The sequence below is a fragment of the Canis lupus genome, unplaced genomic scaffold, assembly GCF_011100685.1.
Source record: "Canis lupus familiaris isolate Mischka breed German Shepherd unplaced genomic scaffold, alternate assembly UU_Cfam_GSD_1.0 chrUn_S1757H1953, whole genome shotgun sequence".
NCBI lineage: Eukaryota > Metazoa > Chordata > Mammalia > Carnivora > Canidae > Canis > Canis lupus.
This window is the reverse complement of record NW_023330609.1, coordinates 101,949-128,339: the sequence shown is the minus strand read 5'-3', so window position 1 is coordinate 128,339 and position 26,391 is coordinate 101,949. Positions and strand designations below refer to the sequence as shown.

General features: G+C 41.5%; 1 long non-coding RNA gene across 1 annotated transcript; it reads right to left on the bottom strand.

The window, feature by feature from the left end:
• Positions 1–24,588, bottom strand: LOC119878635. Its single transcript, XR_005387031.1, has 3 exons — positions 24,120–24,588; positions 23,412–23,626; positions 1–329 (listed from the first exon to the last, which is right to left on the bottom strand). It is a non-coding gene; the product is annotated as an uncharacterized LOC119878635 (long non-coding RNA).
• Positions 24,589–26,391: the final 1,803 nt, after the last annotated feature.

Below are 26,391 nucleotides of genomic sequence, written 5' to 3'. Positions count from 1 at the left end.
TTCATTGAAATGATTCAGGGAGATTTATTGACATGAACTAAAGAGAAACAGTATCTCTGAGAAGTAAAGACCTTCTATGTCTTTCCCAGCCCATAAGCTCCAGGAAGGCAGAAGCAATGCCATTATTTTTACCTATATGATGAATGATTGCCTCTCCAGAGTTCTAAAGAATTTTCTGTTTGTGGAGATCCCTGGGTGGCGCAGCGGTTTGGCGCCTGCCTTTGGCCCAGGTTGCGATCCTGGAGACTGGGGATCGAGTCCCACGTCGGGCTCCCGGTGCATGGAGCCTGCTTCTCCCTCTGCCTGTGCCTCTCTTTCTCTCTGTGTGACTATCATAAAAAAAAGAAATTTCTGTTTGTAACATACATTCACCTTCAATTAATTATGAATACTATCAACCATAATGGGAAGAAGATGGGTCTCTAAAATGGAATAAAGATATTCACAAAACTAAAGGATGCTACTTAGAAAAGATGAGAAGTTATGTCCGGAATGAAGTGAAAGTAACTTTTGCTTCTGAGGTTGGCATCATATCTGATGGCATGGAGGACTGTGTGGAAAAAATACTGTGGGCAAAATATGTCTAGAAAATAACACTACTGATCTGCCAAATCACAGCCATTATTTTAAATTCTAAGGGCACTGAATATTTATATAAGAATCATATTAGATGAGAATCTTGACTAGAAGTTGCTAGGATAGTGGAGAATATATTTTGCTGCTCAAGATGCCAGGAAGGAAATGGTACCAATTAAGCTTTAGGATGTTTGTCAGGTAAGCTGTATCTGTAAGTGGAGAGTAGAGGTGGCTGAGACAGAAAGAAAAAACTTTCTTCCTGACTTTAGCATCTGTGCTGCCAAAGTGAGCACTCTTCCTGATGTTAGGGTTTTAATTTATTTCAGTAATATACTGTATGGTTGTCCTTTTCACACACATATCCATGTGGGTTTATTTTCCTTCTCCTACTAGATTATAAATCTCATTAATCCCAGGCCTTAATATTTTCCCTTCTCTGTCTTTCTTAAATATCAGCACTAGGAAAAGTGCTTTGAAATGCCTTTTTTTAATGAAATGCTTTTTTTGAGTTTACTTCATAAAGTGGCTCCCTAAAATTTAGCCAAATACATCTCTTACTATAATCTGCATTTTCAGTAATGTTACTCTAATGGAAAAATTTCTTCACCTACATCTGCTTGGTTTAGTTGTCCTTTCAATTTATCATTAATTTAGTTTAATATCTTCAGTCACCAAGGAGAACCATAAAAGTGGATTTTAAAACCTTTTATCCTTTTAAAAGAAAATGCATCGAATTTCAACTTTTCTGGAGATTTTGAGATACTAAAACATATTGAACAAAAGTTAAAGTCTACACAAGGCTTAGTATAAAAAAATACATGGTGAACTTTAGTAGAGCAGAAAAGAAAGCTCTGTTATCTTCTCCAGTTGTTGGTATATTCATTCAGTAGTCACAGAAATATAAGTAAGGGAGGATAGCACATTTTCTTTATGGAGTGAAGGTTTTTGCTTAAATCTAGTGCTTGTGTTTGCATATTAAAAAGCTATTTAGGGGTGCCTGGGTGGCCCAATGGGTTAAGTTTCAGCTCAGGTTATGATTTCAAGGCGGTAAGATGGAGCCCCGTATTGGGCTCTGGGTTCAGCAGGGAGTCTGCCTGAGATTCTCTCTTTCTCTCTCATTTGAACTCTCTAAAACAAATAAATCTCTAAAAAATAAAAATAAATTTAAAAAGGATATTTATTTGCAGGATGATATGAGTTCAATGCAGCCATCCAAATATCTCTAATATTAAGAGAGGAGAAAGGCAAGATGGCAGAAGAGTAGGGTCCCCAAGTCACCTGTCCCCACCAAATTACCTAGATAATCTTCAAATCATCCTGAAAATCTATGAATTCGGCCTGAGAATTAAAGAGAGAACACCTGGAATGCTACAGTGAGAAGAGTTTGCGCTTCTACCAGGGTAGGAAGACGGGAAAAAAGAAATAAAGAAACAAAAGGCCTCCAAGGGGGAGGGGCCCCGCGAGGAGCCAGGCTGAGGCCGGGGCGAGTGTCCCCAGGACAGGAGAGCCCCGTCCCGGAGAGCAGGAGCTGCACCGACCTTCCCGGGGAAAGGCACCACAGTTGAGCAGGACCCCAGGAGGGCGGGGGTGCCCTCAGGCCCCCTGGGACACTAACAACCGCGCCCTGGGGAGCGCGCCGAGCTCCCTAAAGGGCTGCAGCGCACGCACGCATTGACCCGGAGCAGCTCGGAGGGGCTCGGGCGGCGGCTCGCGGGGAGGGGCTGCGGGCGGGAGCGCGAACCCACCAGCACAGGCCGGGAGCCCAGGGCGCCGGGGACACAGCCCAGGATCTGGCCTCCCCCGGGACAGGCAGAGGCCGGGAGGGCCCAGGACAGCGAGGACGCTCCTGCCCCGAGCTGAGCAGATCAGCGGCCCGGCCCGGAGCCTCCAGGCCCTGCAGACGGAGAGCTCTGGGGCTACTGCAGGAGCTGACTCCAGGGCTCCAGAGCTGGCCGCCGCCACTGCGGTTGTTCCTCCTGGGGCCTCGCGGGGTAAACAACCCACTGAGCCCTGCACCAGGCAGGGGGCTGAGCAGCTCCCCCAAGTGCTAACACCTGAAAATCAGCACAGCAGGGCCCTCCCCCAGAGGACCAGCTAGACCGACAGGGGAAAAACAAATTATTAACCAAGCAGCACTGGAAAGTTCCAGGGGAAGTCGAGGGATTTACAGTATACAGAATCAGAGGATACTCCCCCTTGTTTTTTGTTTTTTGATTTCTGTTTGCCCCCCCTTTTTTCTTTTTTCTTTCTTCTCTTTTTTTTCTTTTTTTTTCTTTTTCTATCTTCTTTTTTTCTTTTTCTTTTCTTCTTTCTCTTCCCTCTTTTTCTCCTTTTCCCAATACAACTTGTTTTTGGCCACTCTGCACTGAGCAAAATGATTAGAAGGAAAACCTCACCTCCAAAGAAAGAATCACAACTAGTCCACTCTCCCACGAGTTACAAAATCTGGATTACAATTCAATGTCAGAAAGCCAATTCAGAAGCACTATTATACAGCTACTGGTCACTCTAGAAAAAAGCAAAGGACTCAAGAGACTTCATGACTGCAGAATTTAGATCTAATCAGGCAAGAACTTAAAAATCAATTGAATGAGATGCAATCCAAACTAGAGGTCCTAACGACGGGGTTAACGAGGTGGAAGACTGAGTGAGTGACATAGAAGACAAGTTGACAGCAAAGAGAGAAACTGAGGAAAAAAGAGACAAACAATTAAAAGATCATGAGGATACATTAAGGGAAATAAGTGACAGTGTGAGGAAGAAAAATCTACGTTTAATTGGGGTTTCCGAGGGCGCTGAAAGGGCCAGAGGGCCAGAATATGTATTCCTAATCTGGGCGAAAAACAGGCATTCAGATCCAGGAAATAGAGAGATCCCCCCTTAAATTCAATAAAAACCCTTCAGCACCTCGACACTTGAGAGTGAAAATTGCAAATTCCAAAGATAAAGAGAAGGTCCTTAAAACAGCAAGAGACAGAAATCCCTAATTTATTTGGGGATCAATATCAGATTAACAGCAGACCTCTCCACAGAGACCTGGCAGGCCAGAAAGGGCTGGAAGGATATATTCAGGGTCCCAAATGAGAAAAACATGCAGCCAAGAATACTTTATCCAGCAAGGCTCTCATTCAGAATGGAAGGAGAGATAAAGAGCTTCCAAGACAGGCAGGAAACTGAAAGAATATGTGACCTCCAAACCAGCTCTGCAAGAAATTTTAAGGGGGACTCTCAAAATTCCCCTTTAAGAAGAAATCCACTGGAACAATCCACAAAAACAGGGACTGAATAGGTATCATGATGACACTAAACTCATATCTTTCAATAGTAACTCTGAACGTGAACAGGGCTTAATGACCCCATCAAAAGGTGCAGGCTGTCAGACTGGATAAAAAAGCAGGACCTGTCTATTTGCTGTCTACAAGAGACTCATTTTAGACAGAAAGGACACCTACAGCCTGAAAATTAAAGTTTGGAGAACCATTTACCATTCAAATGGTCCCCAAAAGAAAGCAGGAGCAGCCATCCTTATATCAGATAAACTAAAATTTACCCTGAAGACTGTAGTGAGAGATGAAGAGGGACACTATATCATACTTAAAGGATCTATCCAACAAGAGGGACTTAACAATCCTCAATATATATGCCCCGAATGTGGGAGCTGCCAAATATATCAATCACTTAATAACCAAAGTTAAGACATACTTAGATAATAATACACTTATACTTGGTGACTTCAATCTAGCTCTTTCTATACTCGATAGGTCTCTAAGCACAAACATTTCTAAAGAAACGAGAGCTTTAAATGATACACTGGACCAGATGGATTTCACAGATATCTACAGAACTTTACATCCAAACGCAAATGAATACACATTCTTCTCAAGTTCACATGGAACTTCTCCAGAATAGACCACATACAGCATCACAATTCAGGTCTGAACCGATTTCAAAAGATTGGGATCGTCCCTTGTGTATTCTCAGATCATAATGCCTTGAAACTAGAACTAAATCACAAGAAGTTTGGAAGGACCTCAAACACGTGGAGGTTAAGGACCATCCTGCTAAAAGATGAAGGGTCAACCAGGAAATTAAGGACAAATTAATAAGATTCTAATGAGAATGAAGATACTACCGTTTAAGACCTTTGGGATACAGCAAAAAACAGTCCTGAGGGGGAACACATCGCAAATACTAGCAGCCATCCAAAAACTGGAAAGAACTCAAATACAAAAGCTAACCTTACACCTAAAGGAGCTAGAGAAAAAAAGAAGAAAAAAACAGCAAATAGATCCTACACCCAGCAGAAGAAGAGAGTTACTAAAGATTCGAGCAGAACTCAATGAAATCGAGACCAGAAGAACTGTGGAACAGATCAACAAAACCAGGAGTTGGTCCTTTGAAAGAATTAATAAGATAGATAAACCATTAGCCAACCTTATTAAAAAGAAGAGAGAGAAGACTCAAATTAATAAAATCATGAATGAGAAAGGAGAGATCAACCAACACCAAGGAAATACAAACGATTTTAAAAACATATTATGAGCAGCTATATCCAATAAATTAGGCAATCTAGAATAAATGGATGCATTTCTGGAAAACCACAAACTACCAAAAACTGGAACAGGAAGAAATAGAAAACCTGAACGGCCAATAACCAGGGAGGAAATTGAAGCAGTCATCAAAACCCTCCCAAGACACAAAAGTCTGGGGCCAGATGGCTTCCCAGGGGAATTCTATCAAACGTTTAAAGAAGAAACCATACCTATTCTACTAAAGCTGTTTGGAAAGATAGAAAGAGATGGAGTACTTCCAAAGTCATTCTATGAGGCTGGCATCACCTTAATTCCAAAACCAGACAAAGACCCCACCAAAAAGGAGAATCATAGACCAATATCTCTGATGAACATGGATGCCAAAATTCTCAACAAGATACTAGCCAATAGGATCCAACAGTACGTTAAGATTATTCACCATAACCAAGTAGGATTTATCCCCGGGATGCAAGGCTGGTTCAACACTCGTAAAACAATCAATGTGATTCATCATATCAGCAAGAGAAAAAACAAGAACCATGTGATTCTCTCATTAGATGCAGAGAAAGCATTTGACAAAATACAGCGTCCATTCCTGATCAAAACACTTCAGAGTGTAGGGATAGAGGGAACATTCCTAACATCTTAAAGCCATCTATGAAAAGCCCACAGCAAATACCATTCTCAATGGAGAAGCACTGGGAGCCTTTCCCCAAAGATCAGGAACAAGACAGGGATGTCCACTCTCACCACTGTTATTCAACAGAGTCCTGGAAGTCCTAGCCTCAGCAATCAGACAACAAAAAGACATTAAAGGCATTCAAATTGGCAAAGAAGTCAAACTCTCCCTCTTTGCCGATGACATGATACTCTACATAGAAAACCCAAAAGCCTCCACCCCAAGATTGCTAGAATTCATACAGCAATTTGGCAGCATGGCAGGATACAAAATCAATGCCCGGAAGTCAGTGGCATTTCTATACACTAACAATGAGACTGAAGAAAGAGATATTAAGGAGTCAATCCCGTTTACAATGGCACCCAAAAGCATAAGATACCTAGGAATAAACCTAACCAAAGAGGTAAAGGATGTATACCCTAAAAACTATAGAACACTTCTGAAAGAAATTGAGGAAGACACAAAGAGAAGGAAAAATATTCCATGCTCATGGATTGGCAGAATTAATATTATGAAAATGTTACCCAGGGCAATTTACACGTTTAATACAATCCCTATGAAAATACCATGGACTTTCTTCAGAGAGTTGGAACAAATTATTTTAAAATTGGTGTGGAATCAGAAAAGACCCCGAATAGCCAGGGGAATTTTAAAAAAGAAAACCAGGGATCCCTGGGTGGCGCAGCGGTTTGGCGCCTGCCTTTGGCCCAGAGCACGCCCTGGAGACCCGGGATTGAATCCCACGTCAGGCTCCCGGTGCATGGAGCCTGCTTCTCTCTCTGCTGCCTCCCTCCCTCTCTCTCTCTCTCTCTCTCTCTCTCTCTCTCTCTGTGACTATCATAAATAAATAAAAATTTAAAAAAAGCTTGTTTAAAAAAAATAAAAAAAAATAAAAAAGAAAACCATAGCTGGGGGCATCACAATGCCAGATTTCAGGTTGTACTACAAAGCTGTGGTCATCAAGACAGTGTGGTACTGGCACAAAAACAGACACATAGATCAGGGGAACAGAATAGAGAACCCAGAAGTGGACACTCAACTTTATGGTCAACTAATATTCGACAAAGGAGGAAAGACTATCCTTGGAAGAAAGACAGTCTCTTCAATAAATGGTGCTGGGAAAATTGGACATCCACATGCAGAAGAATGAAACTAGACCACTCTCTTGCACCAGACACAAAGATAAACTCAAAATGGATGAAAAATCTAGATGTGAGACAAGATTCCATCAAAATCCTAGAGGAGAACACAGGCAACACCCTTTTTGAATTCGGCAACAGTAACTTCTTGCAAGATACATCCATGAAGGCAAAAGAAACGAAGCAAAAATGAACTATTGGGACTTCATCAAGATAAGAAGCTTTTGCACAGCAAAGGATACAGTCACAAAACTAAAAGACAACCTACAGAATGGGAGAAGATATTTGCAAATGACGTATCAGATGAAGGGCTAATTTCCAAGATTTATAAAGAACTTATTAAGCTCAACAGCAAAGAAACAAACAATCCAATCATGAAATGGGCAAAAGACATGAACAGAAATCTCACAGAGGAAGACATAGACATGGCCAACAAGCACATGAGCAAATGCTGTGCATCACTGGCCATCAGGGAAATACAAATCAGAACCACAATGAGATACCACCTCACACCAGTGAGAATGGGGAAAATTAACAAGGCTGGAAACCACCAATGTTGGAGAGGATGCAGAGAAAAGGGAACCCTCTTGCACGCTTGGTCGGAATGTGAACTGGTGCAGGCCACTCTGGAGAACTGTGTGGAGGTTCCTCAAAGAGTTAAAAATAGACCTGCCCTATGACCCAGCAATTGCACTGCTGGGGATTTACCCCAAAGATACAGATGCAGTGAAACGACGGGACACCTGCACCCTGATGTTTCTAGCAGCAATGTCCACAATAGCCAAACAGTGGAAGGAGCCTCGGTGTCCATCGAAAGATGAATGGATACAGAAGATGTGAAAGGGAATAGAGGGGAAGGGAGAAGAAATGGGTAGGAAATATCAGAAAGGGAGGCAGAATATGGAAGACTCTTAACTCTGGGAAACGAACTAGGGGTGGTGGACGGAGAGGAGGGCGGGGAGTGGGGGTGACTGGGTTGTGGGCACTGAGGGGGGGCACTTGATGGGATGAGCACTGGGTGTTATTCTGTATGTTGGCATATTGAACAGCAATAAAAAATAAATTTTTATTAGAAAAAAAAAAAGAAAGAAAGAAAGAAAGAAAGAAAGAAAGAAAGAAAGAAAGAAAAGAAAGAAAGAAAGAAAAGGAAGAAATAAAGAAAGAAAAGAAAGAAAGAAGAAAGAAAGAAAGAAAGAAAGAGAAAGAAAGAAAGAAAAAGAAAGAAAGAAAGAAGAAAGAAAGAAAAAGAAAGAAAGAAAGAAAGAAAGAAAGAAAGAAAGAAAGAAAGAAAGAAAGAAAGAAAGAAAGAAAAAGGGATCCCTGGGTGGCGTAGCGGTTTGGTGCCTGCCTTTGGCCCAGGGCGCGATCCTGGAGACCCGGGATCGAATCCCACATCGGGCTCCCGGTGCATGGAGCCTGCTTCTCCCTCTGCCTCTCTCTCTCTCTCTCTCTGTGTGACTATCATAAAAAAAAAAGCAGTGGTTAATTTTTTGGAATAAGTTTAAAAAGGACATCAGAATTTTATGCTTTTCCAGAATTTCCTGCCTTATACTGAAATACAACATCCTTATTTCTAATGGCTCAGTTTGAATTGCTATGCACAGCAAGGGACAAGAGGCCTAGGGGCCGAAAGCAAGACCGAGGGTAATTCAGGAGTGTCACAACCCTTCCAGGGACGAGTACCAAGTCAAAAAAGTGTTTTTCTCATCTCTTGAGAAGAGATGAAGAAATGAAACATCGTAAGTATGTCAGATGGGTTTTTTGTATGATACACTAGAAAACAATCTCTGAAATTTTATTCCAAGCTTTGTACACACTCCTTCAAATACTTCATCCACTCGAAACTAGCTAGGAGCTCAAAAGTATATTTGCTTGAATGCTAAGTGACCTCAACAGGAGCTATAGTCAGGGTGCCACCACCCAATTTATGTGACTGATAAGTTTTAAAAGGGGCAATATGAGAGTTTACAGACATCGATAATAGCTTCAAATATGACTCGCATATGTAAGGAAACCTTTTAAGGTATCTTAACCGGTCCAGAAACCCAGACAGTTAGTATTCTGTTTTCCATTTTCGTTTTCATTAAATCGTCCTCAATCAGCAATGTGACTAAGATAAATAGACAGCGGTACACGAGATAAAAATAGGAAGGCTCCTCAAAAACTCTCCTTAAATTCTATGCATGATTCATATTCAGCTTGAAAACCGTTAAGAATGAAATAGCCAAAGATTCTAGCATATGAAGTGTGATGTATACCAACTTCTTAACCCTACAATATAATGGTAGGAAAGCTAACTCTGAAACCAAAACTCCATACCTAAAATAATTAGTACCAATACTTAGAATATAGCAAGATTTATTTTTCTTCCATTGTCTCTTACTTTCCACACAATAAGACAGGACATTATCAGGGTTGCCTGAACTATGTATGAAGTCAAGTCTATTTTTTCTATCTGGCTATCATTCATAAAAACAAAATTCAAGGTTCTATTTACTTTATTTTAAAAAATATATTTTATTTATTTATTCATGAGAGACACTGAGACAGAGAGGCAGAGACGTAGGCAGAGAGAGAAGCAGACTTTGTGCAGGGAGCCTGACGTGGGACTGGATCCTAGGACTCCAGGATAATGCCCTGAGCTGAAGGCAGACGCTCAACCGCTGAGCCACCCAGGCGTCCCTCTATTTACTTTCATTAATTCAGCTAATAGGAGCTTTTGGGGGAATGAGAAGGGTACTTAGTGAGAAAAAGAGAGAAAGATAACGGTTGTGCTTATGTGTCCCGGAGAAGTAATTCTCTTGCTCCTACTACTCCATATACTAGAGTTACTATAGTATTCTTTTCTCATGTTTTAAAGACTACTATTCAGCAATTTAGGGGTTTTAAGGATTTATAACCTCCAGTCAAAATAGTATTTCGTCTATCAATTGTCATTTCCATATTGGCACTAGCTCCTAGTTTCATTCACAAAACTAGGGTTGTCAGGGCCTTAATGAGGCAATCCTTCTGCCTCCATCACCCCACTGGTTAGGCCAAACATATGCCTACCCATTCAGTTCTGAAACCACCTGCAGAGAGGAAGTTAAATGAAGAAAAGTAAAGCATCACACTGTCACCATCTTTAGATAAGCTCTAATTTTACCCAAAGGAGAAAACTTTAACCACGATAACAAAGCTGGCAATGACCATGATTAAATGATGCCTGTCATTCTGTCCTACCCCTGGGAGCTGCTCTCCACCCACTCCCAGGTGATGGATGTGTTTCTCTTGGTACACTGGGTTTAGATTGGCAAAGGAAGCAGACAGTTAAATTCATCAATCACCAGAGTGGGCAAAGCAGTATTTGATCTGCTCTGGAGAAAGGATGGGGACCTGAACAAAATTCATTGACAGCACAAAACCAAGGTCATCTCCCAGTACCACGAATACATCAAAGCAGGCTCATTTAGTCTCAAAGTGTGAGTCACAAATACTAAGCCTGGAAGAGATCTTAGAGAACCTGAAACCAATCCATTGACACACAAATCAGAGAATTCCGTCCCTCCACAACAATAAAACAAAACCAGACTCCATGACTCAGCATTTGTTATCCATACTCTTGAAATTTGTTATCTATTAGATGTCAATGTTCTGAATTCCAAAGCTATATCCAGTTACTGATTCCACATGGTATATACTTCCTGACCAGTAAATCTACATGAAAAAAAAAAAGTTTAAATGTGAACAAATTTGCTGCTTATATCAACATGAAAAACAAAACAAACAGAATCCAACTTATCTCTGTCAACCCCCTCTTTTTTTTCCTTTTCCAAATTGCTTTTTAATGCCTGAAATTTGAAAACCAACAGCTACTTCTACAGGCTTTTTCAAGGCCCTGAAAACAATGACATACTAGTAAATCTCTTATTAGTATCCTATAGATTCACAAGCTCAAGAAAACTCAAGATGACAGGTTTCATGAATATTTTCTTTCAAGAACTTTATAGTTTAACCATCCCATGAAAAATAAATCTCCTTATTATGATATCCTGCTAAAGAGATAGACCCAAAAGTGTGTCCCTTTGTACAAGTATGTACTTCTTAACAGTGGCCACAAAGGAACAATAGGCATACAAAACCAAATACTATATTTCCAAATATCTGAAAAGAAAAAAAAAAGAATCATACCACCGCCTATTTTGTTCTCCTCATTACCTGTCACTCTTTTTTAGGGATAAATGGCCTGATGATTTTCTTACAATAGTTCCACAGCTTAAAGCAGCAAAAAACATTTAAAATTTTTTTAAAAAAGCAAAAAAGTTATGATTTCAAAACAGAAATGAGAAATTCACTTTTGTTATTTGAATGTGTGCTGCATGGAAAATCATTATGATCCTTCCACTTGCAAATGTTTCGGACCCTTCGGTAAATATGTGTTTTCTAATTAAACAGTAACTCTCTGTTTAAAATAAAAATTGGGGGGGGGGGGGAGGAGCAAGATGGCGGAAGAGTAGGGTCTCCAAATCACCTGTCTCCACCAAACCACCTAGAAAACCTTCAAATTATCCTGAAAATCTATGAATTCGGCCTGAGATTTAAAGAGAGACCAGCTGGAATGCTACAGTGAGAAGAGTTCGCGCATCTATCAAGGTAGGAAGACGGGGAAAAAGACATAAAGAAACAAAGGCCTCCAAGGGGGAGGGGCCCCGCGAGGAGCCGGGCTGAGGCCGGGGCGAGTGTCCCCAGGACAGGAGAGCCCCGTCCCGGAGGAGCAGGAGCTGCACCGACCTTCCCGGGCGGAAAGGGGCTCGCGGGGAGTTGGAGCAGGACCCAGGAGGGCGGGGATGCCCTCGGGCTCCCGGGGACACTAACAGCAACTGCGCGCCCAGGAGAGTGCGCCGAGCTCCCTAAGGGCTGCAGCGCGCACCGCGGGACCCGGCGGGACCCGGAGCAGCTGAAGGGGCTCGGGCGGCGGCTCCGCGGAGGGGGCTGCGCGGCCCCGGGAGCAGCTCGGAGGGGCTCGGGCAGAGGAAGAGGCTCCGTGCGGAGGGGGCTGCGCGGTTCCAGGAGCAGCTCGGAGGGGCTCGGGCGGCGGCTCCACGGAGGGGGCTGCGCGGCCCGGGAGCGCGAATCCACCAGCGCAGGCTCCGGAGCACAGGGCGCCGGGACACAGCCCAGGATCCCGCCTCCCCCGGGACAGGCAGAGGCCGGGAGGGCCCAGGACAGCGAGGACGCTCCTGCCCCAGCTGAGCAGATCAGCGGCCCCGCCCGGAGCCTCCAGGCCCTGCAGACGGAGTTCCTGCCGGAGCTGAATCCAGGTTTCCAGAGCTGCCCCGCCACTGGGGCTGTTCCTCCTGTGGCCTCAGGGGGTAAACAACCCCCACCGAGCCCTGCACCAGGCAGGGGCACAGCAGCTCCCCCAACTGCTAACACCTGAAAATCAGCACAACAGGCCCCTCCCCCAGAACACCAGCTAGACGGACAACTTCCAGGAGAAGCCAAGGGACTTAAAGTACACAGAATCAGAAGATACTCCCCGGTGGTTCTTTTTTTGTTTGTTTGTTTTTGTTTTTGTTTTTGTTTTTGTTTTGTTTTGCTTTTTGATTTGTTTCCTTCCCCCACCCCCTTTTTTTCTCCTTTCTTTTTCTTTCTCTTTTTTTTTTTTTTTTTTTTTTTTTTTTTTTTTTTTTTTTTTTTTTTTTTTTTTTTTTTTTTCTTTTTTTTTCTCTTTCTCTTTTCTTTCCTTCTTTCTCTCCTCTCTTTTTCTCTTTTTCCCAATACAACTTGCTTTTGGCCACTCTGCACTGAGCAAAATGACTAGAAGGAAAACCTCACCTCAAAAGAAAGAATCAGAAACAGTCCTCTCTCCCACAGAGTTACAAAATCTGGATTACAATTCAATGTCAGAAAGCCAATTCAGAAGCACTATTATACAGCTACTGGTGGCTCTAGAAAAAAGTATAAAGGACTCAAGAGACTTCATGACTGCAGAATTTAGAGCTAATCAGGCAGAAATTAAAAATCAATTGAATGAGATGCAATCCAAACTAGAAGTCCTAACGACGAGGGTTAACGAGGTGGAAGAACGAGTGAGTGACCTAGAAGACAAGTTGATAGCAAAGAGGGAAACTGAGGAAAAAAGAGACAAACAATTAAAAGACCATGAAGATAGATTAAGGGAAATAAACGACAGCCTGAGGAAGAAAAACCTACGTTTAATTGGGGTTCCCGAGGGCGCCGAAAGGGACAGAGGGCCAGAATATGTATTTGAACAAATTCTAGCTGAAAACTTTCCTAATCTGGGAAGGGAAACAGGCATTCAGATCCAGGAAATAGAGAGATCCCCCCCTAAAATCAATAAAAACCGTTCAACACCTCGACATTTAATTGTGAAGCTTGCAAATTCCAAAGATAAGGAGAAGATCCTTAAAGCAGCAAGAGACAAGAAATCCCTGACTTTTATGGGGAGGAGTATTAGGGTAACAGCAGACCTCTCCACAGAGACCTGGCAGGCCAGAAAGGGCTGGCAGGATATATTCAGGATCCTAAATGAGAAGAACATGCAGCCAAGAATACTTTATCCAGCAAGGCTCTCATTCAAAATGGAAGGAGAGATAAAGAGCTTCCAAGACAGGCAGCAACTAAAAGAATATGTGACCTCCAAACCAGCTCTGCAAGAAATTTTAAGGGGGCCTCTTAAAATTCCCCTTTAAGAAGAAGTTCAGTGGAACAGTCCACAAAAACAAAGACTGAATAGATATCATGATGACACTAAACTCATATCTCTCAATAGTAACTCTGAATGTGAACGGGCTTAATGACCCCATCAAAAGGCGCAGGGTTTCAGACTGGATAAAAAAGCAGGACCCATCTATTTGCTGTCTACAAGAGACTCATTTTAGACAGAAGGACACCTACAGCCTGAAATAAAAGGTTGGAGAACCATTTACCATTCGAATGGTCCTCAAAAGAAAGCAGGGGTAGCCATCCTTATATCAGATAAACTAAAATTTACCCCAAAGACTGTAGTGAGAGATGAAGAGGGACACTATATCATACTTAAAGGATCTATTCAACAAGAGGACTTAACAATCCTCAATATATATGCTCCGAATGTGGGAGCTGCCAAATATATAAATCAATTATTAAGCAAAGTGAAGAAATACTTAGATAATAATACACTTATACTTGGTGACTTCAATCTAGCTCTTTCTATACTCGATAGGTCTTCTAAGCAAAACATCTCCAAAGAAACGAGAGCTTTAAATGATACACTGGACCAGATGGATTTCACAGATATCTACAGAACTTTACATCCAAACTCAACTGAATACACATTCTTCTCAAGCGCACATGGAACTTTCTCCAGAATAGACCACATATTGGGTCACAAATCGGGTCTGAACCGATACCAAAAGATTGGGATTGTCCCCTGCATATTCTCGGACCATAATGCCTTGAAATTAGAACTAAATCACAACAAGAAGTTTGGAAGGACCTCAAACACATGGAGGTTAAGGACCATCCTGCTAAAAGATAAAAGGGTCAACCAGGAAATTAAGGAAGAATTAAAAAGATTCATGGAAACTAATGAGAATGAAGATACAACTGTTCAAAATCTTTGGGATGCAGCAAAAGCAGTCCTAAGGGGGAAATACATCGCAATACAAGCATCCATTCAAAAACTGGAAAGAACTCAAATACAAAAGCTAACCTTACACATAAAGGAGCTAGAGAAAAAACAGCAAATAGATCCTACACCCAAGAGAAGAAGGGAGTTAATAAAGATTCGAGCAGAACTCAACGAAATCGAGACCAGAAGAACTGTGGAACAGATCAACAGAACCAGGAGTTGGTTCTTTGAAAGAATTAATAAGATAGATAAACCATTAGCCAGCCTTATTAAAAAGAAGAGAGAGAAGACTCAAATTAATAAAATCATGAATGAGAAAGGAGAGATCACTACCAACACCAAGGAAATACAAACGATTTTAAAAACATATTATGAACAGCTATACGCCAATAAATTAGGCAATCTAGAAGAAATGGACGCATTCCTGGAAAGCCACAAACTACCAAAACTGGAACAGGAAGAAATAGAAAACCTGAACAGGCCAATAACCAGGGAGGAAATTGAAGCAGTCATCAAAAACCTCCCAAGACACAAGAGTCCAGGGCCAGATGGCTTCCCAGGAGAATTTTATCAAACGTTTAAAGAAGAAATCATACCTATTCTCCTAAAGCTGTTTGGAAAGATAGAAAGAGATGGAGTACTTCCAAATTCGTTCTATGAAGCCAGCATCACCTTAATTCCAAAGCCAGACAAAGACCCCGCCAAAAAGGAGAATTACAGACCAATATCCCTGATGAACATGGATGCAAAAATTCTCAACAAGATACTGGCCAATAGGATCCAACAGTACATTAAGAAAATTATTCACCATGACCAAGTAGGATTTATCCCTGGGACACAAGGCTGGTTCAACACCCGTAAAACAATCAATGTGATTCATCATATCAGCAAGAGAAAAACCAAGAACCATATGATCCTCTCATTGGATGCAGAGAAAGCATTTGACAAAATACAGCATCCATTCCTGATTAAAACTCTTCAGAGTGTAGGGATAGAGGGAACATTCCTCGACATCTTAAAAGCCATCTATGAAAAGCCCACAGCAAATATCATTCTCAATGGGGAAGCACTGGGAGCCTTTCCCCTAAGATCAGGAACAAGACAGGGATGTCCACTCTCACCACTGCTATTCAACATAGTACTGGAAGTCCTAGCCTCAGCAATCAGACAACAAAAAGACATTAAAGGCATTCAAATTGGCAAAGAAGAAGTCAAACTCTCTCTCTTCGCCGATGACATGATACTCTACATAGAAAACCCAAAAGTCTCCACCCCAAGATTGCTAGAACTTATACAGCAATTCGGTAGCGTGGCAGGATACAAAATCAATGCCCAGAAGTCAGTGGCATTTCTATACACTAACAATGAGACTGAAGAAAGAGAAATTAAGGAGTCAATCCCATTTACAATTGCACCCAAAAGCATAAGATACCTAGGAATAAACCTCACCAAAGATGTAAAGGATCTATACCCTCAAAACTATAGAACACTTCTGAAAGAAATTGAGGAAGACACAAAGAGATGGAAAAATATTCCATGCTCATGGATTGGCAGAATTAATATTGTGAAAATGTCAATGTTACCCAGGGCAATATACACGTTTAATGCAATCCCTATCAAAATACCATGGACTTTCTTCAGAGAGTTAGAACAAATTATTTTAAGATTTGTGTGGAATCAGAAAAGACCCCGAATAGCCAGGGGAATTTTAAAAAAGAAAACCATATCTGGGGGCATCACAATGCCAGATTTCAGGTTGTACTACAAAGCTGTGGTCATCAAGACAGTGTGGTACTGGCACAAAAACAGACACATAGATCAGTGGAACAGAATAGAGAATCCAGAAGTGGACCCTGAACTTTATGGGCAACTAATATTCGATAAAGGAGGAAAGACTATCCATTGGAAGAAAGACAGTCTCTTCAATAAATGGTGCTGGGAAAATTGGACATCCACATGCAGAAGAATGAAACTAGACCACTCTCTTGCACCATACACAAAGATAAACTCAAAATGGATGAAAGATCTAAATGTGAGACAAGATTCCATCAAAATCCTAGAGAAGAACACAGGCAACACCCTTTTTGAACTCGGCCATAGTAACTTCTTGCAAGATACATCCACGAAGGCAAAAGAAACAAAAGCAAAAATGAACTATTGGGACTTCATCAAGATAAGAAGCTTTTGCACAGCAAAGGATACAGTCAACAAAACTCAAAGACAACCTACAGAATGGGAGAAGATATTTGCAAATGACATATCAGATAAAGGGCTAGTTTCCAAGATCTATAAAGAACTTATTAAACTCAACACCAAAGAAACAAACAATCCAATCATGAAATGGGCAAAAGACATGAACAGAAATCTCACAGAGGAAGACATAGACATGGCCAACATGCATATGAGAAAATGCTCTGCATCACTTGCCATCAGGGAAATACAAATCAAAACTACAATGAGATACCACCTCACACCAGTGAGAATGGGGAACATTAACAAGGCAGGAAACAACAAATGTTGGAGAGGATGCGGAGAAAAGGGAACCCTCTTACACTGTTGGTGGGAATGTGAACTGGTGCAGCCACTCTGGAAAACTGTGTGGAGGTTCCTCAAACAGTTAAAAATATACCTGCCCTACGACCCAGCAATTGCACTGTTGGGGATTTACCCCAAAGATACAAATGCAATGAAACGCCGGGACACCTGCACCCCGATGTTTCTAGCAGCAATGGCCACTATAGCCAAACTGTGGAAGGAGCCTCGGTGTCCAACGAAAGATGAATGGATAAAGAAGATGTGGTTTATGTATACAATGGAATATTACTCAGCTATTAGAAATGACAAATACCCACCATTTGCTTCAACGTGGATGGAACTGGAGGGTATTATGCTGAGTGAAGTAAGTCAGTCGGAGAAGGACAAACATTATATGTTCTCATTCATTTGGGGAATATAAATAATAGTGAAAGGGAATATAAGGGAAGGGAGAAGAAATGTGTGGGAAATATCAGAAAGGGAGACAGAACGTAAAGACTGCTAACTCTGGGAAACGAACTAGGGGTGGTAGAAGGGGAGGAGGGCGGGGGGTGGGAGTGAATGGGTGACGGGCACTGGGTATTATTCTGTATGTTAGTAAATTGAACACCAATAAAAAAAAAAAAAAAAGAAAAAAAAAAAAAATAAATAAAAAAAAAAAAAATAAAATAAAAATTGGTATGATAGGTCCATGTCCATTTTCAAAAAGTGTATTTTTCAATGACATCCAAGATAGGTCAGCATTTTCCCACTACTGCAAAAAACAGCAATGTGTATCCTCGACGCAGGTATTACAACACATAAATACACTGTTGCCCTGGCTCTCCCTCTGGTTCCATCTGCTCTCTTGCTGTGCAACAGCTATAGCATAAAAAAGCCTATTCTCATACGCTTTTGATATTACACTATTTAATCACATACAGCTGTGGCTTACAAGACTGCTACAAAACACAATTTTAATGTAGTACTCGAAGCCAATTGTGGATAAACATCAACCATTTACTCCGAATAAGAAGTCCAACACTACAAAGATTTTCTTTTAAAGAAAGACTGGTTTTCTTAGAATTTGGCATGGACGTAATTATGAATGAGCCCTCTCTCTGCCAAAAAGACTGATAATGTCAAAAAGGATTGTGTAAAATCATATTAGTGCAATAATGACGCTTTCCAGAATTCCTGGAGCCAGAAAGACCTGAAATGAACTTACATCCTACTTCTCTTCTTTTGTCTCCCTCCCTGCAAATCAGCCCTACCTCCAACCCTCTAATAGATTTAATTACTTCAGAGAAATAATTTTGATTTATAATTCTATTGTTCTTTTCCCAAACTGAGAGAAAGAGAAAGGAAGCTGTTAGGAAGATACTGTTAGAACAAATTGACATGAGGTTTCTTTTGAATTAAGAATGATTCTGGAGAGAAAGACAACAACAACATGAACTTTTTACATAGCTCCTCCTTTTAGCTAGGCACTAAACTTAGTACTGTGAAAACAATGGCTGCATTATAGAAAAGACAATTCCAAAGATAATTTAATATGGGGGGGAGGTAAAGAAAACAGGACAACTAGAAAGGGAGAGTGGCCCCTTGTTACTATTTTTCTCTTATTCAAAACCAATTAAAATTGTGTACATTCTCAAATGAGACAAACAAGATTTATCATAGTTTCATGCTCTCATATTACCCCCTGAAGCGAAAGACATATTTGGAGTTGTACCTCAAGGTTCTATTGCTGGACAATTTTTAGAAAACCAGTTTTGTATGTTTCAGCCTTTCAAAGGAAAACAGAACTTGGGAGTTTTCAAGGCTGTTTTAAAACTGGCAAGTTACCAACTCTGGCTATCAATGCAAATCTGAGGCAGGAAGTACTAAGGAAATCCTAAACTCTTTCCCTCCCTCTGCAGGATTTTCTACATTTTCATGTGCAAGAAGCATGTTAAGGGGTTGTCCTGTTTTGCTTTTGAAGGATCTGTACATTCACATCTTTGAGAATATCCCTTGCCCCATAGGAGCCTCTCTCTTCCTTTCCCTACTCCTTAGTCCTTCGTGTTTCAAGTGTTTGCTCTCTCTATGGCACAATCAATCGGGCTCTAGCTAGACTTTGAGAGATGAGCAGCTGTCCAGGCTGCAGATGGTTGGAAACTCAGCCTGAAGTCAGTGTGCAGTTGATGAGTTACTCCCTATACCTGACCCCAACTCCAACTTCACACCAGGTTCTGAATACGATCTGAGTAGCAGCAGCCAGAAAAACTCTGTTGGGTCCCACAGATCTTTCTGCAAGATCTTCAGGGGAAGCAGATGATCCAAGGCGGGAAAGCAGTAGGCTGATGGAAAAGCAGCATGAGTAGAAACCATGCCCTGGATCGGTAGAAACATCGTGACCCGGTCAGGGTAAGGAAATGGAAGGAAGGACTAGCTTGCTGTGTGTGTTTGGATGCATTTTAAAGTTTTGGGGAGATGATAAAGTTTTCCAGATACCACACATGAGGGAAATATCTTTCTCAGCAACAAAGTATCAATTCACCAGGCTGTGACCATGTTTTACTCTTTTTAGCCTTCCTAGTTATGATTAAGTTGCCTTTCCAAGAAACCCTCCACAAAATAACTCAGATTGCGATTCACCCTGGGTCTCACAATGCAATAGCAACAGGTTGCTTGCTTTGAATGGGCTATAACAAAATTGCTGAGAAATATTAGGTTGTGACTCAATCAAACGTGATTATGGATATTATCATTAAGCTAATGAGCTATTTTTTGGTCCCCTTTCTCTAAATTTTGCTGATTATCCTGGTGGCCTTCAAAGAGCAAATTCGTTTTGATGAAGATTTTTTTTTTTTAAATCTGGCTATGGCTCTTATGTAAGTATTAAAACATGTCATCAAGATTGCTTCTTTTCTGCTCAATCACAATGTTTCTTTTTTAAATTGCTTCTTTTAATAGGGGGAAAAAATGGCCAAAAGAAAATTGACAAATGACAGCTTTTAATGCAAGGTCTTGGAAAACATGCATCCTAGAACAATACCGCTACAAGATAGCTATCAGCTAGTCATTGGGTTTTCATTTTACTTCTATGTACATTTATCTAATATAATAATTTAAGCATTTGGAAAATTATTCAAAGGGAGAGAAGCATAAGTAACTTATTTCTAATTTCTTTTTCTTTTTAAGCAACAAAGGTAGTGAATTAGTTCTAATGTGATGGGAAAATAAGAGGATCAGAGAAAACAGGGAAGTGCCCCAAGTTTTTCTAAAACTTTAATTGCATTTGAGGAAAGGGAAACCTTTCCATTTATTTAGACACCCTACTCTCATTTTGTTTTATCATAAGAAAAGAGCAGCTGTATCTAACACACACATTTAAGTAGAAAGAAAAGGTTCAGTATTTTGTACTGTCTGAATAAATGCAATGATACACCTTGAGTTCTTTAAGAACCCCATAAAGATTCTTCACCCCAAACTAATGTCAGTAAATGGCTTTTGTTGATTAGTTAAGAACACCTGGTTTTACAGGACAGCTTAAGTTATGATGTCACCAGAATATGACTTTTATAGTCAACCACAGAACTCTATTTTTATCAACCATAAGTATTCTTTATGTATCAGTATCATTTTAAATAGCTCTGATTTTTAAAATAGATTATAACTATAAGCCAAGGCTAGGACTGTAGATTTTGTGAATTCCACCAAGGCTTGCTTACCAAATAAACATGAGCAGCATGTATTCCCCTCAGAATTATTATAGGTAATATTTTACGATAAAAATATAAAAGGAGCAAAAAGACAACACTGAAATAACCCAGTTGTTTTCATGCTATACTGGGTCATGATAGTACTTTCTTACATAGTATTCATGCTGCCAGAAAGTCCCCACATTTTAAAGTATGATTGATCCTTATTCTCATTCCCTGTGTGCCCAAGTTTCAAAGCAGGGCACGTTTTCACATCTTCAGCTTCCAGGAATGTTATTAATGTCTATCATTTCAGAGCCACCGAAACAGTATTCGACAACTTCACAGCTCTGTGAAAGTTTGCAACATAATAATCAATATGAACTACCATGATAGCCAAAGTAGCTGATCCTATATTCCCCACCACCCTGATCTGATTGCCCGAATATCAGTTTAGGTCACCTAATGGATCTACCTTCTTTAAAAATGTTCCAGAAGTTGATGGCTTTGACTAGCTTGAAAGTAACAAGATCCAGATGCTGCCTGTCTACACACTAAACTACACAGGACCCCAAAACAGATTTTTTTTTTAAATTCCCTCTATGTTTTTCAGGCTCTCCTCTTTTCCCTCACCACTGCACTTTCTTTCTTTACCTCAATCCCTCTCTCTCTCCCTCTCCCAGTCTCTCTCTTCACACACACACACACACACACACACACACACACACACACACACTTCCCATCAGTGTAGCTCATCCAACATCCTGTCCTTAATATAATGTGCAAGACATTATTTCCTGCTAGCAATAAGTTAAAAGAAATCTCAGGCAGGAAAGCAATTATTCCATTCATTTTTATCTAAAGTTTCCTTTCTGAATATGCTTCATAGTCAAAAAAAGAACCAAAAAGAAAGCATGAATTTTGAAACATTTGGAAAAATTTAGCCAAATGAGTAAAAGGGATGGAATGTCCGATATTTTTCATGGAACCCTTGGGTTTGTTGTTTTTATTTCTTGGGGGGGGGATGAGGAATGACTATAAATTTCCTCTTTTAGACTAGCCCTTGCTTTGCCATTTCCTTGAGGAAGGCAGACAGCATTCTCCACCCAATCCCCCAAAGAGTTAAAACACACTGCACTGCACGGGAGCAGGAGGGCTGGTCTACTAAAGCAGCAGCCCCACAAACTAAATGCTCACAAGGGCAAAAAGCAATGTGAGGAGACCTTGCAGGGGCAGGGCGAGTCATGGAGTGATTGAAAAAGAAAGAAAAAAAAGCAACAATTTTTAATAGAATTCGGAAAGTCTGCTGCCTCGTCTGGTTTACAAATAGGCATTGTTGGAGGAGACAGAATAAATAAGAGCTAACTACAGCATGAATTACCGAACACTAATCCCATCAACGAGTCCCGGTGGCAGCACAGATCACTCAGGCACGCCTTGGTCACTCTCCGCATATTTATTTATTAAGAAGACAGTGGAGTCTGGCTAATGCGATACAAAATTAATATCACCTGTAAAGAAACATAACCCATACATTCAAAGCGATAACTCTACCGACACCCTCCCCCCCAACTCAATCAAGTCCAATTTAACTGACAAATTGGAGCAGTGATTTCACACCTGAGAGCCTTTCAGGTCTGAACTGCAGGATCAAGTTCATGGTTGGCACTGCCCACTGCTTAGTTACCTGGGCTTTCCACTGGCCCCGTAATGGTCATTTACGCACACACATAAAGACTAAAGTATTAAAAAATTTTTTTTAATTTTTTTTTATTTATTTATGATAGTCACACACAGAGAGAGAGGCAGAGACATAGGCAGGCAGAAGCAGGCTCCATGCACCGGGAGCCCGACATGGGATTCGATCCCAGGTCTACAGGATCACGCCCTGGGCCAAAGGCAGGCGCCAAACCACTGCGCCACCCAGGGATCCCAAGACTAAAGTATTTAACCAATTCGTGTCCAATTATCATCAGTTATATTTCATCCCGTTTCAAGACCCACAGGCCTCCTGATGGCAGCCAGCACAGAAAAACAGAGCTCCGAAAAGTAAAGAACATCTATTGTAAAGCTCCAAACTTCAGTCTCTAGAGTCTTGATCACCCTCCATATAAAATAAAATATGTAAGGCAAATACACAAAAACAAAAGCACACCCAAACAAACTCTACGGGACGTCAGTTAGTCGTACTATACCTTCCCACACCCTTCTTTCATTCTATACTCTGTGATTGAAAGTCTGAGTTGCCCCCACCCTGGTGCATCCTATCCAGTGAGAAAAACCCTTTCAGAGCCACAAAGAACAGCTCACCAGAAAAGCCTCTGAAATCGTTGTTGTTCCTGATAATCACTGTCACAATCTCCTTTCTAACAACCCTGTCCATCTGCAAAGCACTTTACTACGGATATCAGGAACATTTTTATGTTGCCAAATAACAACAAAGGAACACGAGCGAAACTATTATCTCTGCTAGAAGAGAAAAACCACAGTCCCAGGGCTTGCTTTCTTCTCATATTCTCCTCTGCCTCATTAACTCCATTGGTATGTTACTAATTTCAAAGAAGCAGGAAGAGGTGATGGGAAAGGGGAGGTAAATAATAATCCACATGCCTGTTTCCCATCCCAAGTGCAGGATACACACTGCTTGCCAGACTGTGGGTCGAGCCATACCTTGGTTTGGAGACAGTGAGGATAGTAGTAAGTGTACTGGGGGTACATTTGTGGCTGATCCAGGCGTTTACCCATGTAGCTGGAATCTTTATCTCCGAGGCAGGGAACTCGATGACAGGGTATAGTGCCCCAGGCCAAGCGTCCTCTTAAACCACTATTCCTGATGGTCCCGATGACTGATGAGGCTTCAGAGATCCTTCGTCTTCCACCACTCACTAGTTCCAACACGGCAGGAATTTAAAAAAGAAACACACACACAAAAAAAAAAAAAAGAAAGAAAGAAAGAAAGAAAGAAAGAAAGAAAGAAAGAAAAAAGGAAAGGTATTGGTAGAACAACACACGCACACACACACGCACACACACACGCACACACACACACACACACACACAGCCTTCCCAGATCCTGCCTTCCTTCCCCCAGCTGCCAGGGTCCACTTGGGATGAGGCACTTTGTTCTCTACCCAGGCTGTCTGTAGTGATGTCAATTGCCAGCGTTTGTAAAGAGGGAGAGAAGAAAAAAATCAAAGTCTTTTTAGCACAACTCCGAATCCTTGCAGATCAGCTTCCTGTCTCCTGTTTGTCTCTTTCCCCACCTTAAAGAAAAAGGGAAAAAAAGAAAGAAGAAAGAAAGAAAGAAAGAAAGAAAACAAAAAAATGAAAAAGAAAAAAAAGAAAGAGAAAGGGGAAAAGAAAAGAAAAGAAAACAACCTTGCACAGCCTGGTTGCTGCTGTCTCCCTTCCAGAGTGACATGGTGTTCGCGCTCCTCCTGTCCTTTCATTCACTTCCTCTCCTTCCAGCCGGTGGGTGGAACCTCTCCAGGGAGCAGGGTATGCAGTCCAGAAAGCTGCAGTATTTCCTCCAAGAAAAAAAAAAAAGCCTGCTTCAACCCCTGCTGCAAGCAAAGTCCTGATTCCCTCTGCTGGCTATCTCGAACAGCAAAGCAATTTTTGCAGCAAAGCTGCTGCCGCTGGAACTGAACCCAGGGAACTCAAATTCGGGCGGTGGATTATTTCTTATCCTTCCCTCCATCTACCCCACACAAGAGCTGCCTTTTTTTTCTTGCCAAGTGGCAAGGTAAGCCACACTGCTAAAGCAAACACAGAAGACCACGGGAGGGAAGAGAGGACGAAGGGAGGAAGGAAGAGAAAGACAAAAATAAAAGCAGACGGACGACCCGTGCTGGCTAAAATGGAACAAGTGTGTCCCAGATGCTTTCAGAACCTGTTAACATACGAAAGCCAGATGAATCCAAGACCCGGTCCAGAAACTAACCTTTTACTTCTCGGAGGACACGGAGGATGCTAAGCATTGAAGAAATTTGAGAGTCTATGCCAGGACTACTATTAGCAAGCCCTGCATCGTCAGATCACAAGGACCAACTTGCCATAGCCGAAATGATCATTCTTACCCTTACATCCGTTTGTAAGCATCAAAGGAGGTATCCCATTAGGTTTACAGGCGTCTTCATAAATAAAAGCTCTGGTTCTCTCACTGTCTATCTATGATGATTTTGATTCAGGGATGCTTTAATCACTTTCCCGATGTCATCACAAAAAAAAGCACAATTACCTGACAGAGTTTTTCCCCACCAATAATAAGTAATATTCTGACATGTCTGTCAGCTGTTACATTATAATACAAATGGTTTCAGCGAAAATATATTTCCCTTAAGGGTCCCTTTTCAAGGCAGTCAAGGCTAAAATTAGACATGCCAGCTGTGTTTTGCTGTGAGCGCTCACGCATGCCCAAAGCGTGGCCAGACCAACATTGAGCGCCTCTCCACTTCGTCAAACCAGCTCTGTTCTCCCCAGCCTAGAGCTGCCTTTTCAGATAAGAGGTTCCTGGTACAAATCCAGCTTCCTAGTGAGGAAGAACAGAGAATTCCAGCCCAGTGCACAATATGGTATCCAGCCACACACAAGCCCTGCCGCCCGTGAGGTCACTGGCTTTCACTCAGGGGTCTGGTTATTAGAAGCTGTGTGAGTGCATGGATATTCCTTGGAAAAAGTTAAGGATGGTGGATAAATAGCTTTATGTTTGACAAGAATAACAACCAGAAAGAAGGAAGGAGAGAGGGTGGGAAGGTAGGAGTTAGAAGCCCTGATATCACTGTCATTAAGAGAATTAAATCAATTCCACCAGCATTGAAATGTGTTCTTCTGGGCCTTATTCGTCCCATCCAGAAAGTGGAAATGCTGCCAACTTATGTGGCTGAAGGTGGTAAACGGAATCAGATACTAAATCAAAACCACATTGATTTAAAATCATTCAGTGACATCTCAATGCTCAGACAATAAAGTCTTGGCTTCTTGGAATAGTTTTCAAGACCCTTGAAAACCCAACTTTATTCTCCAGCCTCAGACAGTAAACTCTGGCCCTCGTAGTCTATATCTGAGTCACAGTGAACTGCTTTTAAAGTGGAATGTGCGGAGGATCCCTGGGTGGCTCAGCGGTTTGGCGCCTGCCTTCAGCCCAGGGCCTGAATCTGGAGTTCCGGGATCGAGTCTCACGCCGGGCTCCCTGCATGGAGCCTGCTTCTCCCTCTGCCTGTGTCTCTCTGCCCCCCTCTCTCTGTCTCTATAAATAAAATCTTTAAAAAAATAATAAACTGGAATGTGCCCTCTCAGGGACTTCTGTCATCTGCTCTGCCCCAAATGGTCTTGCATCCCCATTCAGCCCATCCTTCAGCTCTCAACATGGATATCACCCCTCGGAATAGCTTTCCCTAAAGCCTCCCTTCCCTGCTGCACCTTATATTTGCCCTAAAAGGATGCTTATCCTGGGCAACTGTCTGTTAATTGCATGTTTGTTTCTTCTAGGATGCCGGAAAAGCATCAGGAAAAGCAGAAAAGTAGGAGTCCCCATCATTCTCATTCACGTTCCAATTTCCACAAACTGTCATGGAATCTGACACAAAATGGTGCTCTGCAAGTGTTTGAAGAGTAAGATACCTTAAACCCGATAAAAATTCTAAGTCAA